Genomic DNA, 25,135 nt, shown 5'->3' on the forward strand with positions numbered 1-25,135 from the left:
GTAGTGGATAAAAATTGCATGACTATTGTCAATGATGATATAATTATAACCTAAATACTTTTCTACTATAGTAGAAAAGGGTTGTTCAACATGCTTGCTTCATTATTTAGGGGTATTTTTGTCTTTTCACATTTAGGGGTATTTTTGTCTTTTCAATTTTCTCTAATGGCTAGGTGTCATCTTGTTGCTTAATCAATTTTTGCCCTTTCACTTTCCTATTGCAAGGTGTCTTTCAATGGTGATCTGAATGTATGCATGTGTTCCTCTATGTCATCCTTCTATTTTCCCTCTACTGATATCACTATTTTCACATCAAAGTTCACACCATTTACCAGGTAAGATTAAGCATGTTTCAATTGAGCTTTTTCACTCATCTTTCTTTCATCAAAGTGAAGTTCCAAATTTCATTTGGCTGTGCGAATGTTCCCTTATTTTTCCATTTGAGATTCTTATTGATGTTGGATTATCCTTTTGGTTGGGTGATTAAGTTTGATTTAGGTGTGTGAATATATGAAATTTGATTTGGGTATGTGTGGTATGGAGGTTTATAAGAGATGGATTAGAAGGAATAAAGGTTTTCTGCATCAATTGGACTCTATTGCCAATGGAAGAACTATTTTTTTAATTTTTTTTAAAGCTCTCTGCTTTTATGGTGTGAAAACAAGAATGAAATTGGATTTCATTTTTAATATAGAATTGGTGGATATGTGTAGTTTATAAATTTCATTTCTGTGCCTAAATGGGTTTTTTGTTTCCCTTTCAAAGTTTGTATATTTGATTAGTTTTGTGTTTGTTTGAGCCTTTGTTCATATATGAAAAAATCATATATTTTCACATGCAATAGATTTTGGTTGTCTTTTGTTACATGTATAGTTTGATTTTCTTTATCAAAATTCTTTTCAACTTCCTCTGTTCATATATGGGTTTTCCCCATCTGAATTAATTAGTTCGATTTTTCTTGTGTTTTGGAGTCTTTTTTGGTTCTGAAGCTCATCATTTTGTTCAAATTCCAGCTCATGGACCTTAACTACTACTTCTAGAGTTTGCTATCTGTTTGAGTGTGTCACCATAAAAATTGCTACTCCTTTTAGACAATGCCTCTACAAAAATCACAACACAAGTAGAAGGTAATTGCGAAGTGTTGATAGCCCCTCGAGCATTCGAATATTTACTTGAAAGCTAAGCCTAAATATGCAATGCACATTTCTATATCAGAAATTTTGCCAAATGGAGTTGTTTTGCTGCATTTAGATATTAATGCATGTACCCAGAAGATCCTCTTCGCAATTGTTCACAGTTATAACAATAAATCTTTGAAAATAGATTGCTTTTGCTGTTCATAGATACTAAACACAAATCTTGCACTTTGTTAGTTAGTGTGCATTAGAGTATGCTTTCATCCTTGAAAGCATAGGTAAGATTGTTTTTCCTGGGTTTTTGTGATGTTCGATTTTTCTTGTGTTTTGGAGTCTTTTTTGGTTCTGAAGCTCATCATTTTGTTCAAATTCCAGCTCATGGACCTTAACTACTACTTCTAGAGTTTGCTATCTGTTTGAGTGTGTCACCATAAAAATTGCTACTCCTTTTAGACAATGCCTTGCTGACCTTCTTCAAATTATTATGTACAATAACCATACGGTCTGGACCAAAGTTCCTTGACCAATTCTGTCTGACTATCTCCCAGAATGTCTCATGTTCCACCCAAAAATTCTTAGTTACTCTACTATTCTCTTTGTAATGCGTTAAGAGAGGTGCATGATTAGATCCGTGCTTAATTAAATGTGCCACTTCCAGGTTAGGAAATATACTCATATCTGATTATGCAAACATTTATTCAGTCTTTTAGAAATGCACGTTTCATCTGATCTACCATTCAATCAAGGAGCATGCTACCAGTGAAGTGACTCCCATATCTGATAATTGACATTCCTTTAGGCAGCAAGAAGTCTTCATTTTCAGCCCACCAAACTTATGATATTCATCCACAAGCACATTAAAATCTTCCCTTACCAACTAAGGAGTTCATATATGAGTAGATTGATCATAAAGTGCATCTCAAAGTTCTATTCTACTATCTCTTGTCATTACTAGCATATTTCTGTAATCTGAGTCGATTGTAATGTTAATAGCTGATCCATGTCCATCATTGCTTGATTCTTGTTCACAATTGTTGTTCTTGTTAAATTATGATTAATAATTATATTGCTTGAAAGTTTTAACACTTTTGACTAAGCTTCATTTTTTGTCTATTACCTAGAAAGAAGATAGAATCTTCTTGATTCACATACTACATGTATGTTTAATTTTTTACTTTTAATTTACTCAAATCTGCACTGTGTAAAACGTGTTCTTGTTCTTGAATTCATTGTTGCAGAGACCCTTTTAAGCCCAAAGGCCTTTCCTGATTTTTCGATAAAGGTATGAGCTCTTTCTTATTATGGTTTGAGTTCTTCATTTGACTTGATGTGGGGTTTAATTTCATACTGTTTCGTTCTGTGTAGTTGGTGAGTTGGTAATTTGTTTTGTTGGTTTAATATTGGGGTTACTTTGTTGATTCTGAGTTTAAAGATTCAAACTTTGTGCTTTTTTGTTCTGTTTTAGGCTATTTTCGTGTATTGTTTCTGCTTAGTTGAGCTGCTGTATGAATTTTTTTCCGATCAATATTTTGCATCAGTCTAAAACAATTGCATTTAGCATACATATCAATAAGGCGAGTTTCCACATTAACATCGACCTGAAGCCTGAAGGTCCAGCCTGATAGCCCAGCCATGCTGCATTTGCCAAGCCTCAAATGAGGCAAACTGGCACATGCAGCAGAAGGGATGCCAGAGTTACTGTATTTGGCTTTACACCTTCAAGCTGCATCCTTTGAGAAAATCATAGTGCATTTTAAGTACCAATTGAAATGAAACTGTGGATCATTGTAGTCCAAGTAACCACATCTCTATCGATCATCTTCTCAAAAACCGACCTTGCTTTATCCATTCTTCCACACTTGATGTACATATCAACTACAATTTTCCAAACAGACAAATTGTCCCAAAAAACTACTTGTTCGACCAGTGAGTGAACCTCTCTGCCCATCTCAAAGTTCTTCAGACACCCACACGCAGGCAACACGGAAAGCACAGTGGCACAATCAGCATGAACACCATCATCTTCCATTCTCCTGTAAATCATTAGGGTCTCTTTAGGACTATCATTTCGGCAATACCCACTGATCATAGTATTCCAAGTCCAACAGTTCGTACCTGCATTGCTTCAAAGACCCTCCTAGCACCCTCTTTTGTCTCCACAACTCATCTACATGGACAAAAGTGAATTTCCCACAAAAGTATCCCACATATGGCCACTTCATTCAATGATCCAAAACAAACAACAATTGAGAAGTCAATACAGGAACAAAATACGCAGCAGAAGAGCTAGCTCAAAGAAAATAATTCAGCACCATAAACTAACAAAAGATGATAAAAGCAGAACTATATTGACAGATTATGCTATGCACGAGTCCTTTGTGAGGTAGTTTAGACGGTCTACTACATTCGAGTATTTTTCTGTTTATAGGAAGCGATTTGAAAGAGTTTGTACAGAGTGGTTGATAAACTTAGAAGTTCCTGACATATGTCAATTACAGAAATCGACAAATGAGCCTTGTCTAAAGCTGCAACATTAAGACTCTTTGTTAGCTCTTCGTGCCTCCTTGACTTCTCAAACTGAACTAAGACTGTCCAACTAGAGTATAGCCGGATATATATACCGTGTTAAATTGTATAGTAGCGTAGCCGCGTAGAATAAAAGATGGCCAATTGTGTGACCATGTTAGAGAAAATATCTAACTGAAAACTGTTGCTGCTAAAGGTTCAGGTTAACACTCAAATCTTTTGTTTCTACTAATAGTAGCAGTATAAGGTTTGTTATGACTTATGGTGCTAGCTGTAGCATAAGATAGAATTAATTAATGAAGATAAGTATGATATGAAAATGACAAATTTACGTATCATCTTAGGAGGAGGTACAAGTCGGATCCACCAATTGTTCTCTATCTAATATTTTTCGTAATTGTCATATACGTATGTGTTGTTTAGTGAGTGACATGATTCTTGTCTATGTGAATTTTACTTCTGTCACTTTTATGTCCTAACCTGCAAGTCCATTTGGGATTATATAATTATAACTAATAAATTACATAACTAAAAAAAATAAAACAGCATACATATTGGAAAATATATATAATTCTTTTTAAATAAATCCTTTATTATGTTTGTAGATGATGTTTTTAGTACAGAATGACAACTTTACTTTGAGGAAGTATTAGGACATTTCTATTCAATATTTTGTCTAATTCCCGATGGGTTTAAGAAAGTGAAGGAATTATTTCACATTTTGTTGTAGGATATAGGTATAGCTATAGATTATAGATCATAGTATAGTAAATAGTATGTAATATTGGAGATAGCATTGCATTAAATAATATTTCTGGAGAAGTATAATCAGTGCATATAAATGGAATGACTGACAGTAACATGATGAATTTTAGCAGCAGAAAAAAGTCTTTTGAGGAACTTTGCATGTTAGCAGTACTTTCATATCAGATAAAACTTACTCAATAGTTACCCACCAAAAGAGAGACAATAAGTAGGAATTTCCCATGGCCATGGCTACAACCCAGTCTTCCAGCCTTGATTGGGGTTAATTAGTGTGTACACACACACATCATCCACCACACCTGTTCCTACTTCTCATTTCGTTTATAAAAAAAATGCCACTTGTCGTTTAGCTTTAGACGTATTTCAATTATTTCAGATTATTATATACGATTTGAATTTTATTGATTATTTACCAGCAATGCAAATACACAAAAATTTAGGTATTAATATTATAGGCAGTATGGCCATTGTGTTTAGGACTTAAAATTTTGCCAATGTATTTTTGCTGGAAAACATGAATACATTTTCTAAATGGAGTTAGTTTACCTTTTATAACTGCTCGTAATAGATGTCATAATTGAATTCGGTTTACCTTTTCTAAGTGTAACAACAGCTAAGCCTCCTACTTTTTTAAGAAATAAATCATATGAAAGTTTCCTTATCAGTTTTCAGTTTCTCCCTACTTTTAAAGGAGCTTTAGCATCCTCATCAGAGAAATTTATCAACTCTACCAAAAGCAACTATACTGATTATGAGCTCATACAAACTACAATATGCTAACAATGCCATTATGAGTTACCAATTGATACTAATAGTTTCATTCGAGTATTTAAGTTAATAAGTCTGTTGTTTTGTTTGTCTAAGCTTTCATATGTTCATATGGCTACACTAATATCATACGTTTGAGACGAACTATTAGAGATGATATTTGATAGATACAACTTGTTGAAAATATTAAATTCCTTTTACAATTAGTTTTTGCATGCAGTGTGAAGATAGGAATTTGCAATTACTACTACTGCAGTCTCAGCGCTACAGGTATGTTCTTTTCCACCCGTTATTACGGTTTCTCTTTTGCCTTCTGTATTAATTTTCTGCATTTTTACTAAATTCTGCAAAGAATAATTTGGTTTGTTATAATTACTTTGAATTGTTTTATGCATGTAATTTGATTTGTTATAATTATTTTGAACTGTCTTATGCATGAGTAAGAAAACGAAAGTAAACATATAATTTATATATCATATTCAGGATAGATAACAGTTCTACAAATGTCAGACAAAAGTAATAGAAATCATCTAAATTCTGAAAAAGCTCATGCTGATAAAAAAGCTAGACGGCGTGAATTATACAAACTGGCACAATCCAATAAGAAAGATGCCTATCTAGCTGGCAGACGGGCAAACTCAGCCATCGACAATAATGCCTTCATCGGTGCTAGCTGCAGCACCACCACATTGTCTACACATGAGGAAACTCTTATTAGAGGTAAAATAGTTGGATAGGCTATAATCTAAATAATCTTTATCTACTAAAATTAGTTTTAAGAATTAACTACATTATGCAGGATGTAGTTCAACAGTAGTTAATTACATGGAAATCATCCACCCGATAACAAATTACGCTACCCTAAAAGATGTTCCCCGGTGTAAATTCTGCACTGCAAATTTGAGTATGAGCCGCCAGCATTTTGTTGTGGCAATGGTATTGTGCGGCTTATTTCGCATCAAACACCGACAACTTTAAGAAATCTATATTTAGGAAATACGAATGAATCTGAACAGTTTCGAACTTATATAAAAACTTACAATAACATTTTTGCATTCACATCTCTAGGAGTTAATTATGACAAAGAACTAGCAAAAAAATATAAAGGTATATCCACATTTCGAGTTCAAGGAAAAATGTATCACTTTATAGAGGACTTAGTACCAGCTACTGAGAAAGGAAGAAATTTACAATTATATTTCTTTGATAGTGCAAATGAATTGAGGAATCGATTAGAATGTTCAAGCAAACTAAATGAAGGTATTGTACAAAAACTGATGGAAATATTAAATGCTAATCCATACTCCATATTCCTAAAGTCACTAATAAATATTCCACAATTATCTAACTTCTACATTGCTCTAAAATCCGATGCTGGTTTAGATCAAAGAGTGTACAACTTACCAACTGCATCAGAAGTTGCTGGAATATGGGTAGAGCAAGATACTCAAAACTATACACTCACCCCTCATATTCGTGTATATACAAATAGCAATAGGAGTCAATTGGTAAATTATTATTACGGTTGTTATGATCCATTGCAGTATCCACTGTTATTTCCATATGGTCAAAATGGATGGCATTGTGGTATTCAGAAAGTTGAACCTTTAGGTGCTTCTTCTTCTAGACAAAAATATTGTGAAAATGAACAATTACCAAGCATAACAAATATGACTACAATTGATGGATTTCTTGATATAGAAGCTGAAGTTATGCAAAAAGGAAAACGTAAAAGAAATAGTGTCTCCTGTCGTGAATATTATTGTTATCAACTTCAAATGCGAGATGATGAAAATATAATTCTACATTCAGGAAGATTGTTTCAACAATACACTGTTGACCAATGGATAAAAATTGAAACTCAACGATTAGATTTTGCTTCTTTCAATCCGGATTTATATAGAACAGATGTATTAGGAGGGTTGCTAGACGTTCTACGACGAGGTGAAAGAGATGCTTCACAAGTAGGTAAACACAAATTTCTCCCACTTAGCTTTACAGGAGGGCCAAGAGATATGCGTAGACGATACATGGATGCAATTGCATTAGTTCAGCGTTTTGGAAGACCTGATATATTTTTAACCATTACATGTAACCCCTCTTGGCCAGAGATCAAAGAAAATCTTCTACCAAGTGATGAAGCACAAAATAGACCCGATTTAATTTGTCGAGTATTTCGTGCAAAATTAGAGGAACTAAAAAAGGATTTGTTAAAGAAACACATATTCGGTAAAGTCTTGGCATATATGTACACAGTAGAATTTCAGAAACGAGGACTTCCTCATGCTCATTTTCTAATTATACTTGATGAAAGATTCAAAATACTTACACCTGAAGCCTATGATCAATTTGTTTCTGCAGAACTACCAAATCCTACTGTAAATCCTCACCTATATTCACTCGTTACACAACACATGATTCATGGACCTTGCGGTGAACTAAATCCAACAAGTCCTTGTATGAAAAAAGGATACTGTAAGTTTAAGTATCCAAAAGAGCTTGCTCATGAAACGACAAAAGGAAAAAGTTCATACCCTATTTATAGAAGACGCAATACAGGAAACTATGTGGAGATTAGAAAACATCTTCTTAATAATTCATGGGTTGTCCCTTATAATTCCTTTTTATTATCCAAATATAATTGTCATATCAACGTTGAGATTTGTTCAGATATTAAAGTAGTTAAATACATTTATAAGTACATATGCAAAGGACATGATAAAATCGCATTCCAGATTCATACTAATGATACAAATATAGAAGTTGATGAGATAAAAGAATATCAATCAGCTAGATGGGTTTCCGCGCCTGAAGCAGCATGGCGTATATTTGCCTTTAATATCAATGAAATGTCTCCTAATGTATACCATCTTCAACTACATCTTGATGGACTACAACTTGTTTCGTTCAAAAGTATTGATAATATTAGTAAAATTATTAATAATCCAATGATTCAAAAAACAATGTTAACTGAATTTTTTGTAATGAACACAGTGAATGAAACAGCTAAAAGTTTAAACTTATTATATCGAGAATTTCCTGAATATTTTGTCTGGTCAAAAACAGATAAAATGTGGACAATTCGTAAGCGTGGAAATGCTATTGGACGTGTTGTCACTTGTCATCCTACTGAAGGAGAAAGATACTACCTTAGATTACTTTTAATGAACATAAGAGGACCAAAATCATATCAAGACTTGCTAACGGTTAATGGAAAATTATGTACAACATTTAGAGAAGCAGCTGAAAAAAGAGGATTGTTGCTTTCAGATAATAATTTAGTAGAATGTATGTCTGAGGCTGTAGATTATCAAATGCCAGCAAGTCTTAGACATTTGTTTGCTATGTTACTGATATATTGTAGCCCAAGTAATCCAAAAGAATTATGGGAAAAATTTGAAATATCCTTATCAGAGGATTTTATGAGAATTCCAAACATTAATACAACGGAAATTCGTTATAGGGTGTTAACACATATTAATGATATTCTTCATTTAGTTGGTCGTGATATTAATGAATTTAAATTAATTCCTGAAGTAATTAAAACATCTACACTATCAAAAGAAGCTACAAATGTTTACTATGAAAGAAATCTTACTGTGAGTGAAGATGATTTGCTTCTACAACATAAATTAAACACTGCACAAAAAAAGGCTTACAATATAATCTTAGAAAGAATATTTTCAAATAAATCAGGTGCATTCTTTATAGATGGCATGCCAGAGTTACTGTATTTGGCTTTACACCTTCAAGCTGCATCCTTTGACAAAATCATAGTGCATTTAAGTACCAATTGAAATGAAACTGTGGATCATTGTAATCTAAGTAACCACATCTCTATCGATCATCTTCTCAAAAACCGAACAGAGTCAGTCCTAGGGTGAAGATCATCGGATGGAAAAATGGATTGAGCTGGCTGTAGTTCTAAAGTTAAAGCAAGGAGTGCAGAAACTGAGGAGAAAACCTATGTTCTTTTGGCATCAACTTCCCATTCACCTCGGTTGTTATTTCTAATGTTTTTGGTATCATATCGTTATCATTATAGTTGTTTATTGGTGGGTAGCTAATAGCTATTATTATCAATAAGTAAATGCGGAATGTAACCCAACAAAACCCAGAACACCAAGAGGATCCTCAACTACCTAACACAGTCTAGAAGAGCACCTTCCACATTATCAAAAGACTTTCCCTTATGTGGTGCGCCCATTGGTATTGATGCTTCTAGTGCCTCTTCACAAAGAAAGGATTGAATTCTGTCCTGTTCCATCTCAAAAGAAGGACAGCATGTTGGATTGATCTTTGTGATTGGCTTGTCTTTAGCAATCAATTAACTCCGTCACAGTCACATTCTCTGAAACTTGAGGTAAATCAATTCCTCTATCTTGTTTATGAGATGATAAAATCTATTCTTCTATCTTGTTTATGAGATGATAAATCTTGTACTCACATTATTAAAAGTTTCTCAATTCTTATTCCCTTCTTTGTGTTAAAAATCCCTTGTATACCTGTCCTTTATTATATAATTAGCTTTGTGCTATTGTTCTCTCTTATCTCTCATTATAAGTCTTTGATAATTGATATCCCCTCAGTTCAACAGTTTCCATAGCTCCACAATTTTAAATTCATACTTTCACGAACTTACATAGAAATATGCTTCTAGAAGATACACAAAAACACACCTAAACCTGAAATATAAACTGAAGGATACCTGGGAAAAAGTGATTGGCTATTCAAGCTCTAAAACCAAGGTATCACTTTTTTTTGATAAGGTAATAAGACCAAAGTAGAACTTCTGAGCAATAAAATACTATTCAACAATAATCAAGCATCTATAGTATAGAAGCAACTTTTTGGAACTGAAATGATATCACATACTTGCAGCTTGTTCTAAACTTCATGTATACAGAATGCCATTATCTTGGAGTTAGTAAAACGACAATACAGTTTGCAAGCAGATACGATAAATTCTCACTTTATAGCCTAGGAGGGAGTATCCTAACGTTCAAAACATTGTATAAGTTGTCGTACTCTGACTGCACTGTGCTTACTGATGACTTTTGGTCAATTTAACAGCATAAAAATAGTATCTGCGTGAAATTGTAAATTTTCAACATTAAAGTTATTACTTTTACAGTAACTTATTCTGTTTGTCTAAGCTTTCATATATTCATATGGCTACACTAATATCATACGTTTGAGACGAACTATTAGAGGTGATATTTGATAGATACAACTTGTTGAAAATATTAAATTCCTTTTACAATTAGTTTTTGCGTGCAGTGTGAAGATAGGAATTTGGAATTACTACTACTGCAGTCTCCGCGCTACAGGTATGTTCTTTTCCACCCGTTATTACGATTTCTCTTTTGCCTTCTGTATTAATTTTCTGCATTTTTACTAAATTCTGCAAAGAATAATTTGGTTTGTTATAATTACTTTGAATTGTTTTATGCATGTAATTTGTTTTGTTATAATTATTTTGAACTGTCTTATGCATGAGTAAGAAAACGAAAGTAAACATATAATTTTATATATCATATTCAGGATAGATAACAGTTCTACAAATGTCAGACAAAAGTAATAGAAATCATCTGAATTCTGAAAAAGCTCATGCTGATAAAAAGGCTAGACGGCGTGAATTATATAAACTGGCACAATCTAATAAGAAAGATGCCTATCTAGCTGGCAGACGGGTAAACTCAGCCATCGACAATAATGCCTTCATCGGTGCTAGCTGCAGCACCACCACATTGTCTACACATGAGGAAACTCTTAATAGAGGTAAAATCGTTGGATAGGCTATAATCTAAATAATCTTTATCTACTAAATTTAGTTTTAAGAATTAACTATATTATGCAGGATGTAGTTCAACAGAAGTTAATTACATGGAAATCATCCACCCAATAACAAATTACGCTACCCTAAAAGATGTTCCCCGGTGTAAATTATGCACTGCAAAAAGATTTGAATATGAGCCACCAGCATTTTGTTGTGGCAATGGTATTGTGCGCCTTATTTCGCATCAAACACCGACAACTTTAAGAAATCTATATTTAGGAAATACGAATGAATCTGAACAATTTCGAACTTATATAAAAACTTACAATAACATTTTTGCATTCACATCTCTAGGAGTTAATTATGACAAAGAACTAGCAAAAAAATATAAAGGTATATCCACATTTCGAGTTCAAGGAAAAATGTATCACTTTATAGAGGACTTAGTACCAGCTACTGAGAAAGGAAGAAATTTACAATTATATTTCTTTGATAGTGAAAATGAATTGAGGAATNCTAAATGAAGGTATCGTACAAAAACTGATGGAAATATTAAATGCTAATCCATACTCCATATTCCTAAAGTCACTAATAAATATTCCACAATTATCTAACTTCTACATTGCTCTAAAATCCGATGCTGGTTTAGATCAAAGAGTGTACAACTTACCAACTGCATCAGAAGTTGCTGGAATATGGGTAGAGCAATATACTCAAAACTACACACTCACCCCTCATATTCGTGTATATACAAATAGCAATATGAGTCAATTGGTAAATTATTATTACGGTTGTTATGATCCATTGCAGTATCCGCTGTTATTTCCATATGGTCAAAATAGATGGCATTGTGGTATTCAGAAAGTTGAACCTTTAGGTGCTTCTTCTTCTAGACAAAAATATTGTGAAAATGAACAATTACCAAGCTTAACAAATATGACTACAATTGATGGATTTCTTGATATAGAAGCTGAAGTTATGCAAAAAAGAAAACGTAAAAGAAATAGTGTCTCCTGTCGTGAATATTATTGTTATCAACTTCAAATGCGAGATGATGAAAATATAATTCTACATTCAGGAAGATTGTTTCAACAATACACTGTTGACCAATGGATAAAAATTGAAACTCAACGATTAGATTTTGCTTCTTTCAATCCGGATTTATATAGAACAGATGTATTAGGAGGGTTGCTAGACGTTCTACGACGAGGTGAAAGAGATGCTTCACAAGTAGGTAAACACAAATTTCTCCCACTTAGCTTTACAGGAGGGCCAAGAGATATGCGTAGACGATACATGGATGCAATTGCATTAGTTCAGCGTTTTGGAAGACCTGATATATTTTTAACCATTACATGTAACCCCTCTTGGCCAGAGATCAAAGAAAATCTTCTAGCAAGTGATGAAGCACAAAATAGACCCGATTTAATTTGTCGAGTATTTCGTGCAAAATTAGAGGAACTAAAAAAGGATTTGTTAAAGAAACACATATTCGGTAAAGTCTTGGCATATATGTACACAGTAGAATTTCAGAAACGAGGACTTCCTCATGCTCATTTTCTAATTATACTTGATGAAAGATTCAAAATACTTACACCTGAAGCCTATGATCAATTTGTTTCTGCAGAACTACCAAATCCTACTGTAAATCCTCACCTATATTCACTCGTTACACAACACATGATTCATGGACCTTGCGGTGAACTAAATCCAACAAGTCCTTGTATGAAAAAAGGATACTGTAAGTTTAAGTATCCAAAAGAGCTTGCTCATGAAACGACAAAAGGAAAAAGTTCATACCCTATTTATAGAAGACGCAATACAGGAAACTATGTGGAGATTAGAAAACATCTTCTTAATAATTCATGGGTTGTCCCTTATAATTCCTTTTTATTATCCAAATATAATTGTCATATGAACGTTGAGATTTGTTCAGATATTAAAGTAGTTAAATACATTTATAAGTACATATGCAAAGGACATGATAAAATCGCATTCCAGATTCATACTAATGATACAAATATAGAAGTTGATGAGATAAAAGAATATCAATCAGCTAGATGGGTTTCCGCGCCTGAAGCAGCATGGCGTATATTTGCCTTTAATATCAATGAAATGTCTCCTAATGTATACCATCTTCAACTACATCTTGATGGACTACAACTTGTTTCGTTCAAAAGTATTGATAATATTAGTAAAATTATTAATAATCCAATGATTCAAAAAACAATGTTAACTGAATTTTTTGTAATGAACACAGTGAATGAAACAGCTAAAAGTTTAAACTTATTATATCGAGAATTTCCTGAATATTTTGTCTGGTCAAAAACAGATAAAATGTGGACAATTCGTAAGCGTGGAAATGCTATTGGACGTGTTGTCACTTGTCATCCTACTGAAGGAGAAAGATACTACCTTAGATTACTTTTAATGAACATAAGAGGACCAAAATCATATCAAGACTTGCTAACGGTTAATGGAAAATTATGTACAACATTTAGAGAAGCAGCTGAAAAAAGAGGATTGTTGCTTTCAGATAATAATTTAGTAGAATGTATGTCTGAGGCTGTAGATTATCAAATGCCAGCAAGTCTTAGACATTTGTTTGCTATGTTACTGATATATTGTAGCCCAAGTAATCCAAAAGAATTATGGGAAAAATTTGAAATATCCTTATCAGAGGATTTTATGAGAATTCCAAACATTAATACAACGGAAATTCGTTATAGGGTGTTAACACATATTAATGATATTCTTCATTCAGTTGGTCGTGATATTAATGAATTTAAATTAATTCCTGAAGTAATTAAAACATCTGCACTATCAAAAGAAGCTACAGATGTTTACTATGAAAGAAATCTTACTGTGAGTGAAGATGATTTGCTTCTACAACATAAATTAAACACTGCACAAAAAAAGGCTTACAATATAATCTTAGAAAGAATATTTTCAAATAAATCAGGTGCATTCTTTATAGATGGCCCTGGAGGAACTGGTAAAAGCTTTTTATATCGTGCTTTATTAGCAACGGTTAGATATAGAGGATTTATAGCTTTGGCAACTGCAAGTTCAGGTGTTGCAGCTTCGCTGCTTCCAGGTGGTCGCACTGCTCATTCCCGTTTTAAAATTCCAATAAATATCGAAGGAAAGTTCAGTTGTAACATCAGTAAACAAAGTTCTCTGGCATCTTTAATTCGTGATGCAAAACTTATAGTATGGGATGAGATTTCAATGGCAAAAAAAGAAGTAGTTGAAGCTCTTGACTTACTTTTGAAAGATTTAATGGAAACAAGAATACTATTTGGCGGAAAAGTTATTGTTTTTAGTGGGGATTTCAGGCAAACTCTTCCTGTTGTTCGTAGTGGAAAAAGAGAAGACTTCATTAATCAAAGTCTGTTATGCTCTCAAATTTGGAATCAACTTGAAAAATTACATTTGCTAGAAAACATGCGTGCAAAAACAGATCCAACCTTTTGTGAATACTTAATGAGAATTGGTAATGGAATTGAAAAAAAAATTGATAAAGGCAAAATTCAAATTCCTCATTCTTTAATCGTACCATTCGAGAATGAAAAAGATTCATTGAATCTTTTATTTAAAATTACTTATCCGAATTTGCACACCTCTTACTCAAATCTTTCTTTCATCACTTCTCGTGCTATTCTAACAACAAAAAATGATTTTGTTGACGAAATAAATGATATGTTAATCACTCAATTCCCAACTACTGAAAAAACATATCTAGCTACCGATGAGACCATAGATCCAAAGGATCAAAGTGAATACGAAGACTTATTGCATACTTTGAATCCCGTTGGTTTACCTCCTTACAAATTAACGTTAAAAAAAATTGTCCAATTATGTTACTAAGAAATTTAAATCCCTGTGAAGGTTTATGCAATGGTACACGCTTAATATGTAATGATTTCAGATCACACGTTATCAGCGCCACAATATCTAATGGTGATTTTAAAAATACACATGTATTCATTCCTAGAATACCACTACTAACATCAGAAGATGAAAAGTTACCTCTACCATTTAAAAGGATACAATTTCCAATACGATTGTGTTTTGCAATGACAATTAATAAAGCACAAGGCCAAACTTTAGATTTTGTTGGCATTTATTTACGTGAACCTGTCTTTTCTCATGGTCAATTGTATGTTGCTTTATCAAGAGCCAAGAGTTCTAATTGTGTTAAGATATTGATAAGGCCACCAATAGCTGATAATAACGATGACACATCTACATATAACATTGTTTATGACGAAATTATAGAAAAGGCTTTTTCGTGAAACTATCTTACACTTTTGATAGGTAAACAACCTATTGTATTCTATTATTTGATCTCATATATTTTTTTATTTCATACCATTATTCTTCTATTAATGATGATGTTGTCTTGTATATTTAACCCCAGTTACCAGCCATGACAGAAAGATTGAATATCAACGAAATCGACGAGAACACAGAAGAATGGATTTGTAAAGTTCAAGTGGTAGATAAAGGTCATCCCCGAACCACAAGGGAGGGAAACAAGAAATATCAATTGATGATATTACAGGATGAAGAGGTATTTGTCACTAAACTAAAAAATACTCATCTACTTTCATAAATTAGTTTGTAGCAAAATAAATATACTGCATACCATTTTTACTTTGCTTTTTAATGGTTATAATCTGTCTTCACTCATTAATCTTCAATTCAATGCTCTTCTACTTAGTTGAAATATTGTTCCTTCTGAGTTTTGCTGTCAAGCACTTCTTGTCACTGCAAATCTACATTTTACGTTTCTTTTGTTGTAGAAAAGTTACAGATTGGGTTAAATATAATTGGTTTTGTTTGTAGAACTCAGGTAAACTTGAATTCTAAAGTTTCTTTTTAAATAAATTTGGCTATTGATTGCTTTGATTTTACGTTGAAGTTTTGTTCTACTGCTTGTCAGTTTTGATATGAAGCACTTCTTATCACTCTAAATCCACGTTTTAATTCTCTTTTTTTTTGTAGACATAATTTGTGTTATAGAGAAGTTCGTTACTGTTTGAGTTCGATGCTATTGATTTTCTTTGCAAAATATAGAAAGTGAATTGAAACCTAAACGGATACCAGTGCATTTAAGATATCGAATTGTTTTTTTAAGTCAAATCACATGCAAATTTTTAGGAACGACAATGTGAAGATTATAGAATAAATGAAATATTATTATACAGATAATGAAGAAGGATAAAGAATGTCTTCCTCAACTAATTTTGTAAACGCACAGAAAAACCTGATAAATATGTGAACTGATATTTGAGAATTAATTTTTCCACTAAAAGTGTTGCTTAATGTTGTTGATGTCGTGTTCCTTAAATAATTATCTACAAAATCAGTACTTACATATTTTACTGTAGCCTTCATTCTGTTGATTAAACCATCATGTCCATGGCAAAAGCTGTTATTTAACTTACCTAATATTATTCTAATTTCATTAAATTTCTCATAGGGCGAGTCTTTCATTTCTTGAAACCTATTTATAATATTATCATCAGAAACATCAATATTTTTTTCTAAATAAGTCACAATACATCCACTAATTAGGTCATCGTCCATTCAATTTATCATTTCATTTTTCAGAATGTTCATTGCCGAAAAAGCTCTTTTAATTGAAACAATGGCTACTGGCAAGAGAAATGCAATTTTCACAAGGCGCGAATAATTTGAATGTTTCTTTGCCTTGACTATCTTTAAAAGAATATCATCAAGTCCTTTTAGGGTATAGAACATATCATCAACATCACATACATCAACAATATGTCTCCAGGTAACTCTCAAGAGTAATCATCATATTTTTTCACCAAAATCATCAGTATATAATTCAGTTATTGTCAATACTTTCTGATGTTAAAATTAGAAAATGAATCAACTGGATTCAAGTAAGCAACTCCAATAAGTAAATTTGTTCTCACCTCATTAAATCGATCATTGTTTTTTTTTTAGTTGTCTATAAATAATCTTAAGATAAATTTTAACACGATAATGATGTGAGATAGTATAATTAGTAACTTTACATAGAGATCTTTCAAAATTAACATATAACTTATCAAAATGTCATATTAACAAAAAATATTGATACATTCTCGATAAGTGAATATCATCCTTCATTCCTTAGATTTCGCAATCATCTCTTCACCACTTTAACAAGGAGAATGACATTTGTAGTATCTTGTTCTTTCCTCATTAAGATCATTCGTAATAGACAAAATATCTTTCATCAAATGCAATATGAAAGCAATCTCAAATGTTTGAAAAACTTTAAGATATCATGTGCTTTGACGCTCTCTTCAACAAATTAAGAATCAACACCAATAATTTTAAATACCCCAACGAGAGTCAACTAAAGTTGATGAACAAAACAATGGATTGCATGAGTTGATCTACTTTATTGTTGTATCAAGATTTAAGGCCACTCAGTCGCCCTTGCATATCTCTTGCTCCATTATACCATTTCCTACATATATGATATACACTCAAAAAATATCGAGCAAGATAATTAACAATTCCTTTTTTTTTTTAAAACATAAAGCACTAGTATTATGAACATGAACAATCCCAATAAGTCTTTCAATTACAAATCTCGATTTAACAACATATCACACAATAATTTTCATTTGCTCTTTATGTGACACATCACAACATTCATCCACTAGCAATGAGAAATAGTCACCATTTAGATCCTTCATAATAGCTTAGTTGTTTCAATCTTACACGCAGTGATGATATCTTTGTCAATTTTATGAGATGTCAAATGATTATTCTTCACGAACTGATTCCGTCATTGTGGAAAAGTCAATGAAGAAATAATTGGGGCAAGAAACTCTTTCGTGTAACTTGGAATTACCCAACCTAGTCTAGATTTGAAATAAATTGGAGTTATTAAGGTGTAGGAAAAATCTAGTAATAAATAAGAGATGTAATTGTGATTTTTGTTACATGAATATGTAGATAAGAAGATAACAAACTTTTACCACTCTAAGTAATTCAATTTGGACGAGTAGTACTCCCAAAAAAAATATTTTCGTGAAGGGCTACATTCTACCTCCGGCGGGGGAGCTAGAGCGGGACTTTGGCCTCTAGAGAGGTGCCGCTGCAACGGTGTAGGTCCACTGGAGCGGGCCAGACACATTATAGGTCTCTAATAAACCCTAAAACGACCATATTTGATATTTTTTTGACTTTTAGTGCTAAGAAGGCGACCGCAGGCGAGTTCTTAACAATCTTCACCAATTTTAAGGCTAAAGTTAAGATTCCATGAATCCATTTTTCAATCCGTATAACCTATTTTCTTGGGTAATCATTGATAGTGAAGGGTTTTAATCTAAGAAATATGGTGGGAAAAACGACGTCAAGTTTGTGAAATTCCAAGGTTGTATGAGGGAGATATGACTTCCGAAAGTTTGGCTAAGAAGAGGAAATTCCAAATCCGAATTTGTTATGGGTGTTTTGGTCTTTTCCTTGATTAATTATTATTTTTGTTTTAAGGGTAATAAGTTGGGGTCTAAGCTTATCCCAATCTGTTTTCACATCTAGAAAATAAGTTAGGGCTTTGAGAGGAAGGAGAAAAGATGAGAAGGGAGAAGAAGACGCACGAACGCCAAGAATTCGTTCATGAATTTCGTCGGGGATGATACCTAACAAGGTATGTGAGATCGTTCGGTGATGGGTCCTTTCACCCACACCCAAATTGTTTCAGTTCAATCAAGTTTGAATTAGTGAATGATGAACATGGAATTCTTGATGAAACGTTGTGAAAACATGTTGGTTGATTTGTAGTTGATCTCTAGTAGTTTAGGTTCTTGTTTCTAGACTGTTTCTGGGTCTAAACTATTGGGCAATAGTTAATTAGCGATCCTAAGTGTTTAGGGTGGAATCCATGGGAGTTTGGGAAGGTTTGGAGATGAAAAACGAAGAAGAAAGTCAGAAAACCCGTCTGATAGGCACTAGGGCGCCGCGCCTCCAAAGCGCCTCAGGACAGAGTCTGTCCGTCCGGATTTTGTGCGCCGCGCCTACCAGAGCTCCTGAGGACAACCTCTGTCATCAGGTTGTGGATCTCCGCGCCTCTGAGAGCGCCCCGAGCCCCTGGAGACCCCGTTCTTTCCCTATCTTTTCGTACTAGTACCTAAGTGATATACCCTTCATTACTAGTTGCTTCCAACACTCTGGAGTACATCTAAACATCATGAAATCATCCATAAACATGAGATCATGATCCTTGAATCCATACTTCAATTTAAGGAAAGTTAAGATCAAGGTCAATAAAGTTAAGAGCCAAATCTAAAAGTTAAGAAGCAAGTCAAACTAAAGTTATAAAGTTTTCTAAAGTCTTTGACAAACGCTTTCACTTTGTTTTAAAAGACTAAAAGTTCAAGTCAAGAAATAGTAAAGAGTTTAGTTCATTTCTCAAAAGTTATAAGGAAACTAAGTATTCACTAAGAGTTAAGTTTCACGTAAGCAAAGAGTATCAAGATTGAGTTCACTTCTCAAAAGTTATAAGGGAACTAAATAGTTCCTAAGAGTTTAAACAAAATGTTTTCAAACTTTTGAGAAGGAAGGAAAGCTAGCTTCCACAAAGCATATGGCTAGTTTTAATAGAAGAAAGAGGAAACTGATTCATATATATATATATATATATATATATATAAGGGATTAGTATTGAGCACCGATGTGAGGATGCGAGTTCACATAACTCAAGTCTCCATGTAAACCATGTATCCATCATAGGTAGAAAAGGGTCATACTTTTTAGATGAACCCTCTTCATAGTTTACTATTGGATCCTTTAGGTAGTTCAGGTCTTATACTCTGTAAAGGTTAAGATGGCCGGGCAGCGTGGGCGGAGTAACAATGTATCATCACTGTAGATCTTAAGTGATGATTGTCAGTTAGAGAATCTCCCACAGAGTAGTGTATTTTCATATACATCCGTCATCGTATTTTCATACAGAGCAGTATTGTATTATCATGTACATTGGTATTGTATTTTATATACATATCAGACATTATTGTATACTAGTATACATATATATATACACACACACACACACACACACACACACACACACACATATATATATACACATATACTCAGAGATTTAAGCATCTTTTGAATCAGCATTTCTTTATATTACATTTATTTAACTGCGTATGTTGAATAAGAGTTAGTAGATCATGAGTTGAGCAGAGCCAAGGTAAGTAGCCTAATATTTGTTAGTTCTCCAACTCACATACTCGTACATTCAATGTACTGATGCTAGTTGGCCTGCATCGTCTTATGATGCAGACGCAGGTAACCAAGGTCATCACGCGGCGTTTCGTTAATCCAGATTGAGCTCCAGAGTTAGTCGTGAGCCTCTTTGCTTTCTAGAGGACATCCATTTCATTTAATTTTAGTAGTTCAGTTTTAGGATGTTGTGGGGTCTGTCCCAACATCCCTCTTCAGTCAGTTTAGAGACTCTGTGGACAGTAGAAATTCTGTTTGAGTTTGTTTTTAAGTTATTGAGACTTATGTGCCATTACGGCCAAATTTATGATATGAAGTATTTATTTTCAAAATGTTCCATTTTTTTAAGTTAAGTTTAGTCTTCCGATGAGTTAAGTAATCCAGGCCAAGGGTTCGTTTGGGGACCAACAATGGTCTTCGTGTCGTTCCCGCCCAGGGTGTAGGCTCGGGGCATGACAAACTAAGTTTCATAGTTTTTTAGTATTATGAGAATTTAGTGTTTTTTATTGACTCCCGTATATAAATTATTGTTTGTAGACCATGAACAAGGGGAGCATATCCGGAATGGGAAGGATCAAGTTGTCTAGGGTTTCAAGCTTATTTCGAGATAGATGATGGTTAAGATTCTATGATTGTGTGATATACACTTGCTTTGCTTCGTTTTAATACTAGTATATGTATGCATATTGCAATATTAATCATAGATGTTGAAATGATATATATAAATATCGATACCATGAAAGCATATGATTGAATGGTGATCTTGATGTGTTATTATGATGTGTGATTGGGATTGGTTGCCGCATAAACTCCGATACACTTAGTTGGATTGGATTGTCATGTTTCGACATGCTAACTAGGATCGGTTTCACGTTCTGACATAAAAATTGGATCGGATTTCCACCTTCTGTCATGCTAACAGTTTGACTTTGGGTTCCATGAGAGGACCAACTATGTGATAAAGCATGTGAATTGTGAGGTTAATTCGTATGATAGTATTGAATATGTTGATATTTATGCATGTGTTATAATGTTGTAATTGCTTGTTTATGTTACACTAGTGGGATAGCCACGTGATTCTACTAGTACACTATGGTTGTGTACTAATTCTGCACTTGCTCTTATTTTTGTTGAGTACACGGCATCTTCCAGTGGCTATTGACAGACCTCGTTTAGAAGTTCAGTGACAACTCAAATTCAAGGGTGAGCTAGTTCTTCCGGGTTGCCATGGGTTCTCTTTGTTTGAGTCCACTCTTCTTGGACTCAAACTATTTGTTAAGGTGTTGTTTGCTTTGGGGTTGTACCCCTTGCTCTTAGACATGTCATTGTTAGAGTTTTGGTACATTGACTTTCATGTTATTCTAGGCGTATTTTCCCCATGGTTTAGTTTATTTAACTTGATTTCATAACATAAATACCTTAGTTTTAGATTATTTTCTTTAGTTGGATGGAAATAGTGGTTTCGACATCGGAGTGCTAGTATGAGTGTCAATCACGATGGTTTGAGTCGTGACATTATTAATTTTTGAAGATTTTTTCAACAATATATCTCTAATTTTATCACACTGCCTCCAATACCATGAAAGAATTTCAAAAAGTTACCCCTGCTTTAGGATGACTCATTTATCGATGTCCATGAAATATCAATCCTTGATTCAAAAAGAGTCTCACCACCTCAACAAAAGCTTTTAAACAAATGTGTGCTCTAGTTTGGTTTGATTAGATTGCTTAACAAATGCATCTTGCATTGATTGATTCTGTCGCATTAGATCTTCATACTTCTTCATTGTCTGGTTGTGAGCACTATTTGATCCACCAATGTGTATATTTAATATTTTTTGTCAACTACTATTTCTATATCACTTGACATAGTCTGATTACATAATTCTTTCACAGGTGAAGACGATGATGATCTCCGATAAGTTCTACAAATTCTTTCCCTATGATGAGAGTTCAACCATGATTTTGTTAGATTTGTACATATATATGCAAAAATAAAGTTATGCTTATATATCTATGCACCATATTTGACCCATGTTTTAGCTAAGCTGATAGGATATATTCATGTATTTTGAGTATAATTACTATATACTTAATAATCTATTTATATTAACCACGTGACAAGGTAAGGTGTGAGTTGGATGATTTTGTTTGTTGGGATGCGCACTATAACTACTCATCATGTTGTTGTCAAATAATCAAATTGTATTTCAAAACATCAACCAACTCAATTTATTTAACTTATTTATGATTCATAAGACAACACTACGTCCAAAGCTTCTTCTTATTTTATTACTCTCATATATTCTCCTTCTGTATCTCTTACTTTGGTAACTTTATCAATTTAGTTATTCCTTTGAAATTTACCATCCATAATTAGTATTTTCCTTATATAGACGTATATAGACACTTGCAATTAGGTGTAAACAAAATTAAACTGAAAATTAATCAAACAGTAAATCGAGTCAAATAACAAAAAAAATCCGATTTGTGGTTTGGTTTGACTTGATTTGGTATTGAAATAGAACCCAAATATGTTGTTGATTTGGTTTCAACTAAAAAAGAAGTCAAACTGAGACCAAATCAACCCGACATTATATATATATTTTTTGAAAAATTATTTTATACATAAAAGTAGGGGTTTTCAAGTGGCGGGTTGGGTTGAAATTGGAGATATTAAAATGGGTTGAAATAGAAATCGAGTTTGGTCTTGACCTGCTCAAATTTACTTTGGGCTCAAATTTCTTGGGTTCAAATGGACTAAAAATGGGTTGGGTCTTGACCCTCCCATTTTGACCGATTAATCTCAATAATTTTAATATAGTGATATTTAAATTTTATTATCACAATGCGAATTTCAGATCAACATTTCTTTAAAAAAATAACAAATAGATAAATAAATCCTAAAAGATGTTGAATAGATAATAATTCATACCTTTAATATAAGAACATATCTTAGTATAGAGTTTTAAAACAATTGAAATTGGAGATTAAATTGGGCTCAATTGAGATTTCTCTTAAAATGGGTTATTCTGGAATGAGTTGAGATTGAACCGAATTCAAATTATCTTGAGCCCTATCGGGGGCATTTGTCTCCGAGTCGATCAAGGCGTATGGAATTCCTCTTCATCAATTCAGCTNGCATATTATGCAAATGAGTTTGTTCCTTTTCAAACATATTTGCTATCGGGGGCATTTGTTTCCGAGTCGATCAAGGCGTATGGAATTCCTCTTCATCAATTCAGCTGGACAATTGATAAGGGCACAATTGTTGAACCAATAGATAAAGTCGTACCCCCTGAACCACCATTGCTGCCACCAACGCTGCTAAAAACTACATCGTTTGACAGTTTCGATTATCAAGTTATAGGCTTTGAATTCGGTACTTTTCAAAATATATTTACAGTATACTTACCAGACATATAACTCATTTTTCATAACTATTACCACTTACTAATAACTCTTTAATTCTTGCAAGACATTCTTGCCCTCGTGATAAATGGTAGTCCTCCATCACATGCCTCAAACGGGAACAGAATTCAAGAATTCATCATCATCGACTATGAGTAAGTACAATGTTACTTTTCATCTTATATCGTTCTATTTTCTATGTGCTTGTGTCAAATAACTGGATTTATTAATAAGTAGTGATGTCATCTTCCTTTTCGTCAAAGTTGAAGGTCCAAATTTGATTTAGGTGTCTGATTGATCCTCTTTCTTGGAAAGTAAATTTTTTTAAAAAAATTCCCTTCTCTGTGATTACAAGCATCTCATATTTAAATAGCTTGATCTAAGCATCTAGAAAAAGATAAGTTGGTTACCACATATTGATAAAAAGTTTCCAATTATCGAATAGATTGTTCTAATTTCCTTTGCAAATCAGTAACTGGCTGCTATGACATTAGGAGTGGAAGATATGGTTGATCTTCTGATTTTGATTTTATTGTATATCTTGAAATATCGGATTTATCTAATTGTGGTGTACTTAAACTTGCAGCACATCTATTGTTATTAATGTTTGATTATCCTTTTGATTGACTGATTAAACCTGATCAAGAGTGACAAATATAATATGCCAACACCCATAGACAACACTAACCAGCCACTTTAATGAAAAAATTAGTCAATTCTACTTGAATGTAACTTTACCATGGTATATAGCTTGATCTAAGGATCTAAAATTTCACTCAATTTCACAAAGTTTTCTGCTCCATCTACTTCTTCATTCGTAATGTAACCCAAAAGCAAAAAGAAAAAAATAAATAAAGAGAAAAAGATAAGTTGGTTACCACATTTTGATAAAAAGTTTCCAATTATCACATGGATTGTACTAATTTCCTTTGCAAATCAGTAATTGGATGCTATGGAATTGGGAGTGGGGGATGGGGTTGATCTTCTGATTTTGACTTTATTGAATAACTTGAAATATCAGATTTATCTAATTGTGGTGTACTTAAACTTGCAGCACATCTATTGTTATTAATGTTAGCTTATCCTTTTTATTAACTGATTAAACTTGATCTAGGTTTGTCAATATTATCAAATCTGATTATAGCGACATAGTAATGGTTAACTTGCAAGCTCATTCTTATAAGGAATGTCATGCACATTGTTGGTATTCAAGAGTGACAAATATAATATGCCAAGACCCATACACAACACTAACCAGCCACTTAAATGGAAGAATTAGCCAATTCTACAGGTTGCTCTCTAAAAAAAAGGGGACACCTAGCTATTTGAACAATCTAAGTATGCTTACTCCATCTTTGTTTAGCCAGAATTCCTCTTCTTCTTATGACCAAAAGGAATACAGCTCTACAAAGTAACTATGTGGTCTTTTTTTTTTTGAAAAATATTTTTTAGATTTTAATCATCTTTCCACAACCACCTCATATATATA

At 33.1% G+C, this 25,135-nt stretch overlaps 1 long non-coding RNA gene and 1 pseudogene across 1 annotated transcript; one reads left to right on the plus strand and one right to left on the minus strand.

Moving 5' to 3' along the window:
• Positions 1–202: 202 nt before the first annotated feature.
• LOC114074845 lies at positions 203–15,646 on the plus strand. The gene is made up of 4 exons (XR_003575148.1): positions 203–335; positions 2,375–2,418; positions 5,416–5,465; positions 15,398–15,646. It is a non-coding gene; the product is annotated as an uncharacterized LOC114074845 (long non-coding RNA).
• On the minus strand, positions 2,890–3,282 carry LOC114074844 (annotated as a pseudogene).
• Positions 15,647–25,135: the final 9,489 nt, after the last annotated feature.

The sequence above is a fragment of the Solanum pennellii genome, chromosome 11 (assembly GCF_001406875.1).
Source record: "Solanum pennellii chromosome 11, SPENNV200".
Classification (NCBI taxonomy): Eukaryota; Viridiplantae; Streptophyta; class Magnoliopsida; order Solanales; family Solanaceae; genus Solanum; species Solanum pennellii.